The sequence below is a fragment of the Macrobrachium nipponense genome, chromosome 19 (genome assembly GCF_015104395.2).
Source record: "Macrobrachium nipponense isolate FS-2020 chromosome 19, ASM1510439v2, whole genome shotgun sequence".
Taxonomy (NCBI): domain Eukaryota; kingdom Metazoa; phylum Arthropoda; class Malacostraca; order Decapoda; family Palaemonidae; genus Macrobrachium; species Macrobrachium nipponense.
In genome coordinates this window covers 66253108-66272146 of record NC_061088.1, presented here as the reverse complement: position 1 = coordinate 66272146, position 19039 = coordinate 66253108, and the positions used below count along the sequence as shown (strand labels likewise).

General features: G+C 36.4%; 1 protein-coding gene across 10 annotated transcripts in view; it reads left to right on the top strand.

Moving 5' to 3' along the window:
* Positions 1-19039, top strand: part of LOC135217893 (uncharacterized) — a gene marked incomplete at its 3' end in the record, with an annotated part of 656594 nt that overhangs the window by 531417 nt on the left and 106138 nt on the right. Inside the window, 1 exon segment of one of the 10 annotated variants that reach the window (XM_064254002.1) lies at positions 7161-7194. 10 annotated transcript variants of the gene reach the window in all.

Below are 19039 nucleotides of genomic sequence, written 5' to 3'. Positions count from 1 at the left end.
GAGTTTTGGTACTAAAACGAGAATGAATTGCGGGAAAAAGTAAGGAAACAGTCTCTCGGACGAACCCCTTGGATCAATTGCGCGATATTGCAATCCATATTAGTGTGTATTTATTTCACTTGCACCTGATTTTACCGATTTAAAATGCAGTTCTCAAAAAGAATGACTCTTGGGGTGGCCTTATGTCATTTAAAAACCAAGATCCATTTTTAATCCAACGTTAAGGTCAGACCAGTATCCTCCACTTATGCCTGTAGGTTTTGATAATAGTTTAATAAGTTATTGAAAGCTTTGTCGCGTTTCACACTTTATTTTTCGTAGGGTCCTCATTAATTATTGATTGCATCTGCACACTGCTCGGTCATCGTCTGATGGTCTGGTCACAGAAGAATTAGTTATCGATTTTTACAGCGAGCAATGACAGTTCACCTCCAAAATTAGAAGAATTTGCAGCATATAGATTTTAAATTGACAAGTTCTCGCATGAGACTGTACTTGGCCAGTCTGCATTGAAGCCGCACAGAATTGGAACCTGTAGAATATATCGTCTGGGGTGAATGGTATATAATAGTTTTGCTAAATATTATAATTTTGAGGGTGAATCACATAAATTGTCATAACACGATCTGTTGACACTGTATGTGTGTTTGTACTTCCGTATGTTTGCATATATGTTTAGAAATTGCTAAAGTTTTCAGTTGCTGTGCAATAAATCTGCGTCGGTGTTCGTCTCACATATACACACACATGGACGTACAAACTTTGGCATTAGCAGTAAGAGAAAACTATTGAATTATAAGTCAAATTTCTCTGGATTATTGCCAGAAGTATCTGCACTTGTAGCTGAATCCAAAGTTAATTCACTAATATAGAAGCCCTTAGGCATTCAGTATAGACAAACTTCCATGTATTGTTCTTTATTGGTGCGACATATGCTCCTATTATTTTTATTTTTACGGTAAAGCTAAAATATCCTTAATTACCATTTTTTATTATTGCTAAAGCTCTACTGTTGATTGAATGCTCGGTACGACTCAATTCGTTTGTTTTTCATTAATATCTGATATTTCTTTGGTGATAAAGTTCCCCAGGCTTTTAAAACGGCGTTAATTTACGGACAGAATTTTGAACCCAGCAGGCGTCTCCGATTTGACCAGGGATCCGTTTCTGATTCGAAACAGTCTCTCTTTAAATGACGAGTTGCTGTTGCTGCATTCTGTCACGAATGCGAGATTGTTTGCGTTCAGAACTTGTTCCAGAACTAATCAGTTTTGCTGTCATTCAGAATTTGGAATTTTATATCTCTTCGGGTAAATTTTCGTGCCTCAGCAATTATATGAGAAAGTGCAGCTACGGATTTTATAGTGCTGAACCTTTTCTACAAATGTTAGTTTTGATTCCTGTGGAAGAGCAACATTTCCTTTAAGAAATATATCTATCTCTTCTTGTTGACCTATACATGAAAAAAAAAAAGTTTTGAAATTCGGAGAATATTCAGTTTGAACTTTCAATTTTCTTGACCATGTTTACATCCTCGCCTAAGATAAAAATAAACAGTCTCCTCCAAGAATGTCGTGTCCTGGATAAATATTGGACTTTCAGGACCTTTCAGACTGGTGCCTCTCTCATAAAAATGAAACATAAGCGGCTCCGCTCTCATACTTCACCATCAGTTATATATATATAACCCGTGAGCACAAAGCGATCCTTAAAGTAATCTTATTAATTTACAGCGACCTCACCTGTTAAAGCTGCCCTTGACATTTCAGCGGACGGAATTATTTTCTGTATCAAGTCAGCATTTTAGTAGGTCGCCATCGCACATGAACTCCCCCTCCCCCCCTTTTGCTGTACTTTTTCGAACACAAATGTTTCATAAGAAAGTATCGAGAAAAGTTCCTCTTCAAATAGTACATCCACATTCTCTTATATGAATTCCTCATTCTGTATTCCTCCTTGGTGTGCAGTGGACTTTTTTGGGGGGAGGGAGTCGAGAGACATTGTCTTTTGACTATTCTTATTCGTCCAATCGATACCTTGGGTTCACGTCTGTATATCAGGATAGAGTCACGTACCGATTTCTACTGAATGAAAAATTAAATAATCATGTAAACTGATAGATAAATAAAAGTAATCTCTCTCTCTCTCTCTCTCTCTCTCTCTCTCTCTCTCTCTCTCTCTCTCTCTCTCTCTTCACACACACACACACACACACACACACACACTCACGGATAAAGTGTACTGTATATGCTGGTATAATTAATTTTCAACAACTCCATGATTCTTCATCTCTGGTGCATTCTGGCCTCACAGTGTATGTCGTAGGTAATTAATCCACCCAAGTTTTTAAGTCTTCGGGGTTTTGCGAGAGAGAGAAAAAACTTGAAAGTCATAAGTAAATTATGCTTATTATCTCATGTTGTTACTTTTTGATCAGTTATGGCTATCTCACATTTATTTTTAGTTGCAAAAATAACCGCACAATGGAGCAGGAATCCAATGTCTATGTATAATCATTTAGAACCTATTTTGCATAAAATTAAGCTCCGTAGTTGTACTAGAGTCCGATGGAAAAGGAAATTTCATGTTCTGATCCAACCGAAGAGTGAAAAAGAAAAAAATGATGATAGCTCTTCCACGAAGAAAATAGTAGCCTTAATGAGGGAAGCGTGGAGAATTAGACTTACAGGACTGCAGCAAGCAATTCTCAGGGGGAAGTGTAGCCAGGTGGTGTACCCGGAGCCATCCGAGTGGAGGGGGTACTCTCTCGTGTAGCTCAGCGGAACACTGACCAAAATAATACTCATGTATAAAGACAGCAAGGTGACTTAGCGAAGGTACAATGGGGTTCAGAGAAGTCAGGGCGCTTTGCTGTTTCGATCAATCACTTAATTCCATTAGGTTGAGAAGGAAAATAGGAAGCTTCTAAATATTTGAACAGTTTCCAAACAAGGACTGATACGAAGCACAATTATATGATAAACGTTCTGGAAACTAATTTTTTAAGTTTCATCAAGGTGTTCAGGATTCGAATGCTATTGAGGAGAATGGGCGTACCTCGGAATAATCTTGACTTTTAAACGTTTCTAGCTCACATTGAGACGTGGAATTATCATTTGTTGAAAAATCGAGGAATTTGAAAACAAAAATCGTAAATCGTGGTCAGTATATTCTGAAAGTCAACATGTCCATCCTGAGTACAAAAAATCATGCATAATATTTACGTGGATTATTTAGAAAAAACAGCCAGATTTGGTCTTTGTTTTTCAGTCTCACTCTCAGATAATTTGTTGTAACAGATATACCTGAGTTTTGCATGCGGCCCGCATAACCTACAAACTAAGAAAGATATGCGGGAGTCTTATTAAATGGCAGAGTTCAGTGCTACATCGACATTCTGTCCGGGATGAAGAAGCTTGGCGGTGGAATCGGCGAATCGAATCCGGCGTCATCGGGATACCAACTTGAGGCGACAGAAAGAGCTCGGTTTCACGGTCTTCACAATGAAGCAAGCAGCTTTAATCAGGATATATTTATAACGCAAGCAGTAAAGCTCCTACTGTTTTCGATTTTTACGCTTCTCCTCTGTCGCGCGATCTGCTGCTCCATCATATATTCTCTCTACTCTTCGTTCATCTCGCTCGCCTTTGTTGACATTTCCAGGGTTTTGCCTTTCATGTTTGTATTTCTTTTCTCTCATTACGGCTTTCTTATTCTTTCTCAGTCCCTCTCTCTGTTCATCCTCCTTTTGATATTTTACTTTTCTAGGTTCGATGTGTCATTTCTTTCATTAGAATTTTTTCATTTGCTTCCTATTGTTCTCTTTTACATATTTATTTTAGTATCTCCTTCATTGCTCGTGATATTTTGTTTGTTGATTGTGTTCAGAATGTTATTTCTTCATTTTCTCTGCAATTTGCCATTTTGATTCAACCTTTGGCGCAGGAGCATTTACCATACTATGGGTCGTGTCATATAATATGATTTTGTGAAAAAGGTGACGCCTTGAACTTTTGTGAAGGGGACCGTTTATTCAGACAACAAAATTTTATTTTGTTCCATTCTCGAAGAATAGAATCATAATTAGGGGTACGTTTAAAACCTTTGGTAATTATTACGGTCATTATTTATATCTTTCTTTTGTAAAGTATGTAAGTCTCTCTCTCTCTCTCTCTCTCTCTCTCTCTCTCTCTCTCTCTCTCTCTCTCTCTCTCTCTCTCTCTCTCTCTCTCTCTCTTAATTTTACAATATCTGTATTCTCAAGGTAATTGCTGTGCTAACCAGCGCTTTCTCAATTGCATCCCTTATTAATCTTATATGATGATTTATAAACCTGCTTTGTATATATATATATATATATATATATATATATATATATATATATATATATATATATATATATATACACGTGTGTATTTATGTATGTATATGTATACAGTGTACGTGTTATTACAAACAGGCAACTAAGCAAAGCGTTACGATTAAAAAGAAACCACCTGCAGATGGAAAATATAACATTTGCTAACTCTGCTTAAATTTAGAGGGATGAAAAAATGCAGTTCGTGTTTAAAACTGTGATCGAACGTCTCTCCCGGCTGTTTTATTTTTAGTGTCGTGAGGTGGAAGAACTCGCGCTGGCTTATTCGGAGGGGATCAGATAGTCCTTTATTTTAGATTAATTTGTTTAATTACATATTTTTTCCGTTCTTTTGCGCCTCACTCTATATATTCAATTATCGTTCATCGTACAATCCTTTGCGAACATTTTGTTAATGATTGACACGCGTAATAGGGTTTTCATTTCGCTCTCCAATAGATCCGCTCGTTTTCATATCATATCGTTCAGTCTCTTGAGAGCCTGAATCTAGAGCACGGCATATTTGTTCAGTTGAGATCATCAGACCCTTTATTGATTAAACAATTACGACGTTGCATCATATTATTGCAATATTCTGGAAGAATAAACAAGTTTGATTCTTTTGTCAGAATTCGCACAGTATGCTTTATTAGTTTTCCTTCACGAATGACCAATTTCAATGCTAGGTATTCTTTTTATTTTTTTATTTATTTTTTTCTTTTGGTGGGGGGGGGGTTGGGAAGGAAGAGCTGAAAAGTAAATTTTCGCTTCGATTAATGAGGCAGAATGAATGTGTTTTGATATCGGAAATATCTTCCTCCTTGGTTTTTATGCGAGTCGACATATTGGCATATGATATGCGTGAGTGGGGTTGTGTGTGCGCAAGCGCAATTTTGTTCGTTTGCTGTGCGCTATGCCTTTTTATATCATATATCATTTCATTTTAGTGTTTGTTTCAAGTTGAACCTTTATATGTGTACATATGTAAAGGGGTGTAAGCTATTGAACATAAGGGGACAAGGGACGATAGTAAAGAAGGGATATAGAGATAATTCCATATTCGTCCCCTTCTCGCAAACTAATACTCTCTAATTATACACAAGATTTCAGTCCGAAGGAATTTTTCTGTAGCATTTGATTCGAAGTGTATTTTTGCAAGGGTTGAAATGTAGTCACATTCTTGCAGCTATCTTTCAGATCACGTTTTCCAAGGGTTTAATTCGAGGCAATTTACTGCAGGGTTCCAGTGGGAAGTAGACTCGCATTTGCTAAGAATTTGACTAAAAGTCAAGCAAACAGATCGTGTCAGCAGCCTGTTGGTTCCTTTTGACGAAATACACGAAGAAATGGAAGTTGTGTTGACCCTTGAGCAATAGGCTTTATTGATTCCAACCTTAAAGCGCTCTATTCCAGCTATGAATTAAAAAAATGTGCAGTATCATCTATTGATAATAACCTGCAATGTTTGGCTCTAACATAGGGAAACCGTATGTTTGCTTGCTTGTGAACTGTTCCCCATTTTGGAAGTGCTTTTGAGTATAAAAGAAAATATAATATCTGGAAATTTCGTCCACCGGTCAGTGCTTCGTGTGCGTGTCTGTTTGTCTAGCAAGTGTGTGTATGTTTGCATGTCATTTCCAAATTCTTAAATCTTATTCTCTACCATGTTAAAAAAAATTCTGAATATCATTTAGATACCTTCAAGTCCCCGTAACGTAAACATTCATCGTAGGTGAATTTGCCATCCGTAAAGGTTTCCTTCTCGAGCGATGTTTGGAGACCTTCTGAGAATTTGGGAGTGGCTGGGGATGGAAGAGCCACCGAATGTGCATGTATGTTTCTACCTGTATGTGCCTCGTGCTTTGGGCCGCCTGCGTCAGTACGAGGACATAATCATATTCAGTCAGATGGGGAGGCTTAGGTAAAATGGGAAGTGGAGAGAGAGAGAGAGAGAGAGAGAGAGAGAGAGAGAGAGAGAGAGAGAGAGAGAGAGAGAAGGGGAAGGATTGTTTAGAGTAGAGGGTAGGCAGGTGCGAACGAAAAGGGAACAGGGAAACGGAAGATAATAACATTTAGGACATGAAATAGGGGAATGAGTATAGAAAATTATATTTGATATTTAGTCGTCTCAAAGACCGAAATAAAATTCAGTTAAAACAAACTGATATTTTTGTACTTTTTCTAAAAGATGCGGAACAAAAGAATTTAGGAAAAGAACACAGAAGTTGACACAAAGAAATGGAAAAAGAAAGCAAAGACGATAACAAGGGGAATAAAAATGGGCTGCTGAATCGAAATCGTGAAAGGGAAGAGAGTGGAAACTGAGGGTGAAAGCGATTAGAAAATTTCACGAGAGAACTCGACGCACAAAAAGAAAATCCGAGAACGGGGAAATGGCGAAGAATGTTGAAAAGAGTCGACGAAATGATGTGAAGTGGAAGTCAGATGAATAGAGATGATAATTGAAGGAGGGGAGAGACACAGTAAAGAGGGGAACAACGAAATAAAAGAAATTAAATTATCGAATAATTAAAAGCAAGCGATTGTCACAGTTCAGCTGAAAATGACAAAAAAATTAATTTAAGAAAAATAAGGATTGTTGGGCAAACACACTTAGAGAGAGAGAGAGAGAGAGAGAGAGAGAGAGAGAGAGAGAGAGAGAGAGAGAGAGAGAGAGAGAGGTAAAATGACTGTTGCGCCAAACACCAATGGCTGGGCGCGCCTGGGTGTGTGTGCGTGCGTGCGTGCGTGAGGCTGTTCGGTAGGTTCGTGACACGCACCCTTACCTTCCCTCGCCTTCAGCTCTAGTCCTCCTCCAGTTCTCTGCGGATCCTGAGGTGCCCAGTGGCGTCCCCCTACCTGTTTTGTCCTGCCCCTCCCTACCCATCACATACCCACGCAACAGTCCCCCCACCACGTTTCCCCTTCGTCGGGCCGTGGAAATAGTATTGCTATGAGTGTTGGAAGTGGATGAGAGAGAAAAGCAAAAATAGCCGGAGAAGTTTTCCTCGGAGGAAGTAGAAAAGTTCCCTCGGCAGAAAAGTGACTTTGGAGTTTCTCAAGCAAGTGAGAGCTCTGAAGAGAGAGAGAGAGAGGGAGAGAGAAGTGAACGAAAATGAGTTGTGCTTTGACCCTCTCGTGGTGGACAATGGAATTCATTCAATCCCATGCACCCAGTGGGTCTATCCCTTGCATAAAGGAGAGGTTTAGGGAAGTGGGTGCTGGGACTGGTCAATATGGACCCGTAACGAATCACCCACTGTTTACATGATAAGTAATCCTCGTGACAAACAACATTTTTTTTCCAGGTGTTGAGGGAAGATTTTTGTTAGACGCCGCTGAGAGATATTTGATCAGTATTGTTTTGTGTATTTATCATCATTTCAAATCATTGGTGATTATTGTAACTAATTGCTAAATCATCTATAGGCTTACTTGTATTCCTTTGTAGTGAGCAAATGATTGGCCTCTTATAGAAATATGCATTTTTTCTTTCAGATTTGAGATATATTCACATTTGTAAAAATGCATATATATATATATATATATATATATATATATATATATATATATATATATATATGTGTGTGTGTGTGTGTGTGTGTGTGTGTGTGTATGTATGTGTGTATTTATGTATGTATGTATGTATGTAAGTATATATATATATATATATATATATATATATATATATATATATATATATATATATATATAGTGTGTATGTGTGTATGTATTTGTCTGATATATCCTTATATATGTTATCACTCTACATCTCACTTTTTCCCCTTCATACCAGCCTGTGTTGTGATAGCTGGTCTTATGGAGGTATTAATACATTCCAGATATTTACATTTCGTATTTTGTGTATAATAGAGCTGCTATTTCGAATCCGCATTCCTTGCTTCATTGTTTAAGAAAAAGTAATTTTGAATCTTGCTTCCTCTAGACGGGGACAGAAGTCGGTGTTATTTATTCATGAAGGCAGATTTATTTTTGTGAATCAAACGCACGATGATATTATATCGACTTTGCATTTTTTTTTTATCTTTTATATGGAAAAATGTTACTGCTATTTATTTGATTTTTAGAATTTTTATGATAATGACGTTTCTGGTTCACACTATTTGTATTTTTTTTTATATGTTATGAAGTGTAAAAGTCAAGTTTTCTCCAACTGACGTTGCCCTTTCTGGCATTCGTTACTTCGTGGACATTTCCTTTAAGAAAAATATATATATTATTTAGGTCTAGTGGACCCTTCTAGTTCGCATAATTCAGGAGAGGAGTGGGTGCGGTGTGCCTATGAAGGGATGTTTTTTTTTTTCTAGCGCAAGTTCCAGCTGGATTTTGTTGGAAATTGATAGTTCTTCCAAATGCCGCGAATTCTGACATTCAGGCGGCCTTCCCACATCCCGCTGCCTGAAGGGGAGTGTCCGTGACATCCTTTTTGGACGCTTACACACTCGGGATACCGTATCTGCTGCAGTCTTTACTTAGTGCTGAGGATTTGCACATTTCCGTGCTTTATTATTCCTTATGAAATTTTAATAATAAGCAAGTCAGGACAACTTGCCTTATTGAATCACGTGCATGTATCCGTGATTGTATGAATATGGTGGATTCTAAGGTTATTTGGGTGGGAAGGGGTTTGGGGGGGGGGGTAAAGGTGAGGTTGTTCGGATGAGGGCATGCAGCCATGAGGTCTTCCCAATACGCCGATGGATGACATGGATATCTTGTTCTGGCGATAACGGAATATTGATCGAAACGTCTTATATTCTATGAGGCCTGTGTGTGCGTTTTCCATTATCATATTAAATCGGTGTCAGTAGTTCATCCGACGAAGCAGGCGGATCTGGGTAAACGACTGTCGGCCTATCGCAGTTTTCCTTCTCTAGTTACATACGGATAACGTAATGTCTCTGGTTTAGCCGAGTGGCCTTAATAACCCAATTCTATATATGGCAGTTTATCCGTTATCGTAAATTCAATCTGACTCAAGATGATGGATTTTTTGGAAAAAAATTAGCATGACTTTTATTGTAGCTAGTCACCCCGAATATTTTGTGGATGTGAATTTGTATGAGAGGTGTTCTGAATCCTCCTCCTCCTCCTGCAGGGTTGGAGAACGACGAATAAGGGAGAAACTTGGCATTGATTGTTGGTTCCCTTACCTGGGCCAGCTCAGGTGCGCCTCACAAACTACCCCAACTTCACCGTGCCCTCAAGGGATAGAGTTCATTTTTCATTTACTTTTATCTCTGTGTTTGTCCTAAGGCCTCTTACGAGATTGCTCATCAGCAGGTACTCTAGTCAATTTGTTTGTTTTGCCTTATTTAGATCATCGAATTTTTTGCATAGTTTTTTCATGTCAATTAGTCTTCAGTCTTCTTTGAGATTTTTGTGGTATATTTGACGTAAGTTTCTCGACCAGAGGCATTTTGGGGAGGTTTCCTTGGATCCGAATTTGTGGCTTATCTTGGTGCTTCGAATCGATGCATTGGTTCGTTTCTGGACTCGGGCGCGATGTTTGTTGTGGTTTCAGTTGCCGCACTAACCTCTCATAGATCGATTTTTGCCATGCGGCATCTATTCAGTGTCCATTCACATATGTGCACTAAGGCGAAGTTCTGTTCGTATTTCCAGTCTGTTTCGTGACTTACTTCTTCTTGAAATCACCCTCGGTTTGTTTGGATAAAATGTCAATATTTTCCCTCTTTTTACTCGTCACATTCGGGTTTAGTCCTGCCTTGGGGTTTCCGAGATCCCAGCACGTTTTTCAGACTTCCATGATCCTTGTATTAATATTCCCTTTTCCCCTTCAGTATTTTTCTAGTTTTCCTGCATTCTCTCTTTATATACTTTTTTGCATGTTTTTGTATTCCGTTATCAAAGTGGCTAGTGTTTATTTAATACTAAAAAGTGTGTTCCCCTTATGACTTCGTATTTTACATCCTTATTGATATGATTGCTTCCAAGGTCCATAGTACCCGTTAACTTGTGTTGCAAATTATGTTCACCCTGAGTTCTTTTACAAGTCAAAATCATCAAAATCATCAGCCCTCTCTCGACCCCCCTTCTTTTGTCCACTATACAGAAATAAAAGATATCAAATTGTCTGTGACCTCGATATCTTATCTCTAACCGTATGAATCATTGTTGAAATAGGTTTTGAACTGCAGAGGAAGCGAGAGCAAAAATTAATATAAAGATTCCAGAGTCGAGATATATCTGTATATATTTATCGTTATCTGTGTACATATATGTGTGCACGCGTGTATACATGCATACATACATACACTCACACACATACACGCACACATATATATACTATATATATATATATATATTGTTCGTTATTTTATTTTTTTGCATCCGTCCTCGAAGTTGAGATAATCATGGAAGCTATCATGCCATCGTATTGAAGTATTTCGTCAGTGATCGTTAAAAAGGACCTTTCCGTGTGTCTCATGCGTTGGTAAAAATATCTTGCTCAATCGAAGGAAGTTTCATTGTATTCACAAAAGAACAATAACTTATCGAATATCCATTGCTAGAGGAAACCAAATCAGCACGCTAACAAAACAAGTTTTCTAGCCCAGGTATTTTAGCTTTCTTAATTATCAACAGAATGTTGTTGCCTTTTCCTCTAGGTCGTCTGCCTTAGTAATAATTGGATGACAACATTACTGCGTATTTTCTGCTTTCAGCAAGTGCTTGCAATAGGTTTTTTAACAAGTAATTATTAGCATTGTAAGTTTTTAGACTCTTCAGTGTGTTAACGAAACTCTCGCATATATATATATATATATATATATATATATATATATATATATATATATATATATATATATATATAGATCTGTTGTGATATTAGACATTTACATCGCAGTTAGGAGAAAGAAGCCATAATTCAACAGATACGAATATCACAACAGATATCTATATATCTATTCTATCTATCTATATATATATATATATATATATATATTATATATATAGAATAGTAGATAGATAGATAGATAGATAGATAGATATCTGTTGTGATATTCATATCTGTTGAATTATGGCTTCTTTCTCCTAACTGCGATGTAAATGTCTATCGGCTTTCCACTTTTCTCTTCTTTTTCTCTTTGCCCTCGAGCCTAAAATCAGATTAGGTTTTACCTTGATTAAATCACACCTGGGGGCATGTTTAGCTCGGCTAATTCGATTATGAAAGATTAAACAAGGTGTAATTTGGTGAGGGGTTAAAATGAATTCAAAGCGTTTTAGTACATCCGCCTGTTTTGCTCTTAAATGAGATATGTTATTATACCAGTAGTATAATTTTTGTAAGATTTTAGGAATATAGTGGCACTAGCTTGTTACTGAATACTGGTTAAGTTAATCTAGTTTGGTTAATATTTCATCATTAAATGAAATATATTTTATTGTATACTATTGTTGAAGAATTCGCGTTAGGTTCGTTTATGAATAATGACTTTTCATCTTCACTCTTTTTGTAAATCTGCATATCCATATTGTGATAATTGTCTTATAACAATTGATTCATAGTGCAACTGCGAGGTTTTCCTCCCTTTACACAAATCGAACTTTTTAATGCCAATTTCCTTTTCAGCGTTGATTGACCTCATAGGTCCCAGTGCTTGGCCTTAGGCCTAAATTCCTTATCCAGTTCAATTCAATTCTATAACACAATGTATCCTCAGACTTTGTTTCTTCATAATTTTCCGTGTTTTTCTTAGACAAAGAAGGAGCTTCGTCTCTTCCCCCCCCCCCCCTCAAATCAATATATCTGTATGTGCATATATAAGGTTTATGCTTAGAATCAGTACCCATACATATACATATATATATATATTATATTATATATATTTCATATATATATATATATATATATATATATAAACATATATATAGTATATTTATTACATATACTATGTATACATGTGTATATAATATACAATAATATTAGGTATCTATATATTAACACCGAATTATCTTTTATCAAATTGTTTTTTGGGAATATGAAGCATATATTGCCCTGGACTTTCTGTGTAGCTTTTAATTATTTTTTGCTAAACATGTTAGAGAAGCAATTATTACTTTTAGAATTTTTGTTTTTATACTTTGAAATGTCCCTGTCAGTTATGAGAACGATGGAAACAAATATAGCTGTATAATTCCTATGAAACTCGCTCTTCATATTTGTGTTGAAATGAAATGAAACTGCCGTGTATTTAATCATATTAATTTGGGATGTTTACTTAAGTCTCTAGTCTCCGATATATGTTTTTTTTTTACTTTTCCCTTCATTAATATTTGACAGTTCATCCATGTTTTTATTCATTCCGTTCTCTATATATTTGAATGAATGATTGTTTGTGTTTATACACCACTTGACTAAATTGGCCCTTTCTCTGTTCATCCAAGGATTTGTAATAATTTCGTTCTCTCTCTCTCTCTCTCTCTCTCTCTCTCTCTCTCTCTCTCTCTCTCTCTCCGGCTTGTTTCCGTTCATTGTTTACGTTTCGCTTTGACAATCACAACGTTTTTCCTGTGGTTTGCCTAAGTCATAATCGGATGTTGTAAGGAATATCTTTTCAATAAGGTGTAAGGAAAGACGGAGGTCAGTAGGAGTGATAACGACAACAATTAACAAATGGGTTTCAGTTGGCTTGTGAGTCCAAAGGTTCACACCAGGCTCATACTTTTACAGCACCTTATCACACTTGCGGGCTGCCATCAGCCACGGTCGTGCTGGCACAAGGTCACCATTATCTAAAATGGGCCAACTAAAACATCAGGGATTTTAATGGTGATTAAACAGTAACTGCAGTTCTGAGACCATAGCCATTATGATAACGATATCAGCATCACTTGTAATGAAAAGGATTACCAAAGAGGAAAATGATAAATAACTATTAGTAATGAAAATTTGAATTTTAACGATCATGATATTTAACGTTAACAGTAATTGAAATATTGTTTAAAACATTGTAATCACAAAAAAAGGAACAATGGTAATGTATACTATCATAATTCTTGTATTAATTATCAGGACAAAGTAAAGTCATTTTCAAAATATTATACGAACGCTTGAAGCAGATAGAATCTTTGCATGCGTTATAATTTGCTTCCTATTAAAATGGAATGAAAACGTATAATTTATTCAGATATGTAATTGCATTCCATTTCTTTATTTTTGGAAATGATTACCTCACTATGGTTTACAGATTTTAGAATAAAAATTCGGTTGCCTCTGAGATTTTGTTCACGAATTTTTTTTCCACAAGCTAGTTAAATTATGTTGTGCTACGTTGTAACTGTTTATCTATATGAAAGCAGGAGAATTTTATATTTCCTAGGTCTTGAGAATGGTTTTCCCTCGGTGAATATCAAGATGTCCTCCCGAGTTGATTTTCTTCCTGATAAAATGGCATTGAAAACCAATTTACCATTTGATCAGGATATTTCTGAATACTGTGTAAACAAACCATTTAGTGCTGATCCTGATTCCACTGCCATGATTACAAATCATGATTGGCCGTTGTCAAGTATTTCAATTAGCGGGAGATTTCAGTGTAAACAAGCAACTCTTGGTAAGATGTTTGCGCGTTTTATTGTCTTTTACCTCAACAGATTTCTTTCAGTAAACTGAAAGCTTCGGTTTATCAACAGGTTAGTTATTCAGCAGCCTTTCTTCATATTTCATTCGTAACTTGTGAAGAATTATGAAAATGAAAAGGCAACAATTTTTCCAATGAACATAACGCTCTGTGTATCCTTTCAAGGTTGGAGATCTATTATTAGATAATCGTGCATCTTGTGCTTATTTTGTTGTACTATCATATATTTTATTTTCTATGACACAAATGTAATTTAGCAGTTCGCAGTGTCCAGTCCTTATGCAAAATCCCATATATGAAAAGTATTCATTTTCACGGTTTGCCTCTGTATTTTGTGATATTATTATTATTGTTATTGGCCCCTGGTAAAGTGATTTTCACAGTTATTGCCGCCAGTGTAATTGTTTTTGTTATTGTTTCAGTTGCTGTTGTATCATAAGTGGTTTTTCATACAACAACGATCCAAAGTCTATCAAATTAACAAAATCCCCCAAAATTGAGATGAGGTCTGTCGTTAATGGAATTTACAACCCAACCTGTTTTTCGCCATCAGATGAGCTCATTTGAGAGAATTCTTTGAACGCAATCGTTATTTTTCGGTTTTGCGACCTCCCTAGCCAGATTTCTGGCACAGGTAAAAAGTGGTTATTATGGGGGTATTGCTATTCCACTTTGTTACGGTTGGCTTACAAATAAATGAAATCAATTGAACTTTATTCCAGGAAATCCAGAGCGCTGAAGTGACAAGGAAAAAAATCCTCTGAAGCTAAAAGGAAATTTTTTTTGTAAACATTTTTACGTAAGCTTAGAATACACACCAGCTGATCAGTGGAAATCTGTCTGCGCGTTTATTTTATTTATTTATTTATTTATTTTTTTTTTTTTTTGTCACCTCCTCCTACGTAGTTAAAAGGAGGTTATGGTTTTAATACGTGCTGTGATCAACTGCATTTCATTCTGTTCTAGATTATGTAGATAGATACTGAATCCAAAAGCTTTTTTTATTCGAACTCGCTGCTGATTTTGTACGAGAAGTTTCTGATGTTCAGTAAAAAAAATTAATTTGTATTCTTCATAAGACGTTAAACATTGCGAATATCTTCGAACGCTTAACTGTTTGCTCTGTAAAAATTTGCATTACACTTGAGCTTTGGCGTAATTAGATTTCATCCATATAAACAGCATGGATTGTTATTAGTTGGTAGGGTCTACTTAGTTTTGCCAAGACGAGAGAGAGAGAGAGAGAGAGAGAGAGAGAGAGAGAGAGAGAGAGAGAGAGAGAGAGAGAGAGAGTGTGTGTACTTGGTAACTGAAGAGTACCAGGAGTCTATGAAATGGTGCCTTTTACGGCGATTTTACTGTCGTGCAGTTCTCTTGCATTCAGGTATACGCGTCCCCAAACACACGTAAATACAGCATCGTTTCGCGTGCAGATGAGAAGACGACATTCCTGTCCAGTAAAATGTTTCTGAAGACACGTTCTGCTGAAGTACGGAAAGCAGACTATAAACAAATGAATTTTACAGTTCAGCCTACAGAATGTTCCGCATCACAGAAAATAAGCATTTATGATAAAAACCGACTCAACAAAGCTACCCGAACAATGAAGACATCTTTTATGGGCATGACTGCAGCCATGTTTATATCCATTGCTTATTCATGATAGGGAACGTGACGACTAGTAGCCGAAATAAGGAAACAGCTTGACGTTTGGAAGAGAGCCAGACCAGGCAACTGTTTCAATATAGGGCTGATAGGCAGTCCAGGTCAAAAACAAACACACAAAAATTTTAAACAAATTTGACAGAGAACCCCGTAGTTGTTTCATTTTATGTAAAGGGACATTCAGTTTATGTTCGCTTTCAATGCTTGGATATTATTTGTGTTCAAATTTCGTATGGCAGTTTTTATTCAGAGAAAGAAAAACAAATGACGGCTTTGAGTAGCTACTCTGGCATGTAGAGTTGGTTGCAATTCCAGCTCCAGTACCTGAGGAAATGTCTACTGATATTGCTAAGTAGTGCTCTCCTCTCTCTCTCTCTCTCTCTCTCTCTCTCTCTCTCTCTCTCTCTTCTCTCTCTCTCTCTCTTCTCTCTCTCTCGACACTCTTCCTCCCTCTCTCTCTCCTCTCTATGGGTGTGTGTGTGTGTTTCTTCGTAAGCGGTAGCCCTTATCTCGTTAAGTCCAGTAGTAATGCGATGATCATGGCAAAGGATGATCGAAGATATTCGGAACTTTTCACAGGTAGATTTCAAGGATATGAATGACGCATTTCTACTTAGCCTTACTTTACCGTGTGAATAGTATACCGTTTCCCTTTTGGAAGTATAAGTATTTTCAAAGTTGATTGTTTATAAACCAAATACTAGACCCAAACTTGAGATGTTTGATCCTTTAACTTTCTATGTATGTTATATTCAGTTAATATTTTCTTTTGAGGTGAATAATACACCCGCCATTTTTTTTTTTTGTAGTTGCATATATGAGAAATCGGATAACAACAATGTTTTGTTTGATACTAACAATAAGGAATACGTTATCGCGAGGACAGACTTTATTTGTTTGAATACCCAAACAAACAAACACACACATATATACAAGTATATATAGATACATATACGCACGCACGTGTACACATTATTTATTTATGTGTGCGAGTATAGATTGCAGATATAAGGGACTTAAGAAGGTTTTTGTTATTTATGATAAATAACGATTGATCTTTTGTTATGGAAATCAATATTTTAATTCTCACAACAAACACCAAATATGTCTTGTTTGTTTTTTTCCTGGAAAGGTTGAATCGACAAGACCAACTTAAATACTACCCTTGATGTCTTGTTTTGAATTATTAGACTTGCAATTTTTGAAGTTTCCTCGAAATGTGAGTAGCATTTGTTCTGTTGCTTTTGGTTTTAGCATAACTGATTTTGAAGTGGTCTTTATTGTCCTGTTCATTCCTTTCATTTTTCATTTGCTCTTTGATGAATCGCCAGCCTCTCACCTACGAAGCTGATGCATTGAAGAGTAGTAATCGTTGTGCATTCAGTTCCTTTTGCTGGTCGGTTCGCGTGATATCGTTCCAGAGTTTAAAGAATAACGGAAGAAAAATCCCAAGCAATTTTCATTGTGTTGTTGTTATCGGTTCCTTGACGGTTGATTTCACGTTCAAGGCGAGATTTGCCGGTTCTGAAACTGCAACGAACAGAGTCTAATATCACTATTCTTTACTTGCATGTCTATATATATATATATATATATATATATATATATATATATATAGATATATTATATATTATATATATAATTATTTATGCATATTTATCGTTAATTCCTTAATTCTTTTAATTATTATCATTTTCCAGTCTTCAAATGACGGCAATTTTTGCAATAAAACTACATTCCATATCATGATAGGAGTCCCATTATGGTAAAACGTATCGTGCCATAGAAGTAATTTTTTCTATTTCTTTCTTATAGTACTTTCAGAATCTTTACCGTAATTGCCATCTTGTTTCTGATCTGTTGATAGCATAACTCTCATTAGCAAGACAAGCGCAGTATGTACCTAATCCATACAAGGGAGGGCCTGTTGCCGGTGTAAATACTTCAGTCATTCTATATAAATACATAGCTTCCAAGAAATTAGAAGTGAGTTATAAAATCATAAAATAGATTTTTCGTATATATGGTGTCTCTGTATCAATGCGCACTTGTGGACGGGGAATGAAAGAAGGAAAGAGAGATTCCTGATTTTTTTTTTTTTTTTTAGTCAAGGGAATAGAATGGTTGCCAAAACATAAACCATAGTGATGAGTCTAAACGAACGAAGAGGAAAAAGACCTGAGCTCACCATTATCGTACATCCGACACCACCTTCCTCGCATTCACCGAAAGAATTCAAGTAGAAATTTATAAACGCACTGATCTTAATCAAAAGGATAATTAGGAGGCGCAGGTTTCCTAAAAAGCTTTCTAGGAAGGGCGCGCAAAATGTTTTAATTGCAGTCAGAGAGGTTGTGTTTTCGACCTCCATTGCTACTGAAGATCCACTTATCACTAACGATGGTGTTGCTGAAGCACCGTTGTAGTGATTGCTTAAGGAATAATGCTGCTGTTGAAATGGATTTGGATGCTGTGCTAATGAAGTACCTTTGGAATTCCACTTTTGAGATATCTTTTGTTATTAGTGATACTTAATACCTCTGGGATTTTACTATTGGTATTTTTCTCTTGGAATACTGTTATTGTGATTGCACTTAGAATGCCGTTGTGTGGATAGCTTCGGAATGTTGATGTTATTTGGAAGGCTATCGAATGACTGCTGTTGAAATAGCATGTAGCATACTTCTATTGAGGTGGTTCGTTGGCCACGTATAAGAGATAGCTTTTGAGCGCAATTATTGAAACTGCGTATGGAATACCACAAATGAGTTACCTTCTGTGTTAGAACTATTGAGATGGCTCTTGTCATCATCATGGCTGCAATAACAAGTTGAAGAATCATACAGAAATTCATACTAGAAAGCCAGGTTGCCAGGTAGACACAAACTTGCATAATAAATTGTGTCCTCATCGACGTTTTTTGTGGACTAAATTATTCAGTATCATATATCAGAATGAATTGAATAATGCAATTCGCTTACTCATTGAGTTACAACAGTTTTCAGATATTGCCGTTCTACTTAATTTTTCTTGGATATCTTTGTATCAGGTAAAAGAAGGCTGATGGAAACTCGCATTTAATGATCATTAAATAGCAACTGGTAAACGATCATTTGAAAGATTATTTGTGAATAGTGAGGCATTTGTACCTTATTTTTCGTATTCAGAGGTAATTAATGAAGTTCATCATACTTACAAACTTGCGCGCGCGTGAGCACACATGCACACATATATACCAGTATGTATGTGTGTAAATATACTTATTGGGTTATACACACACACACACATACTATATATATATATATATATATATATATATATGTGTGTGTGTGTGTGTGTGTGTGTGTGTGTGTGTGTGTGAATGCATTTATACACACATTTTGAG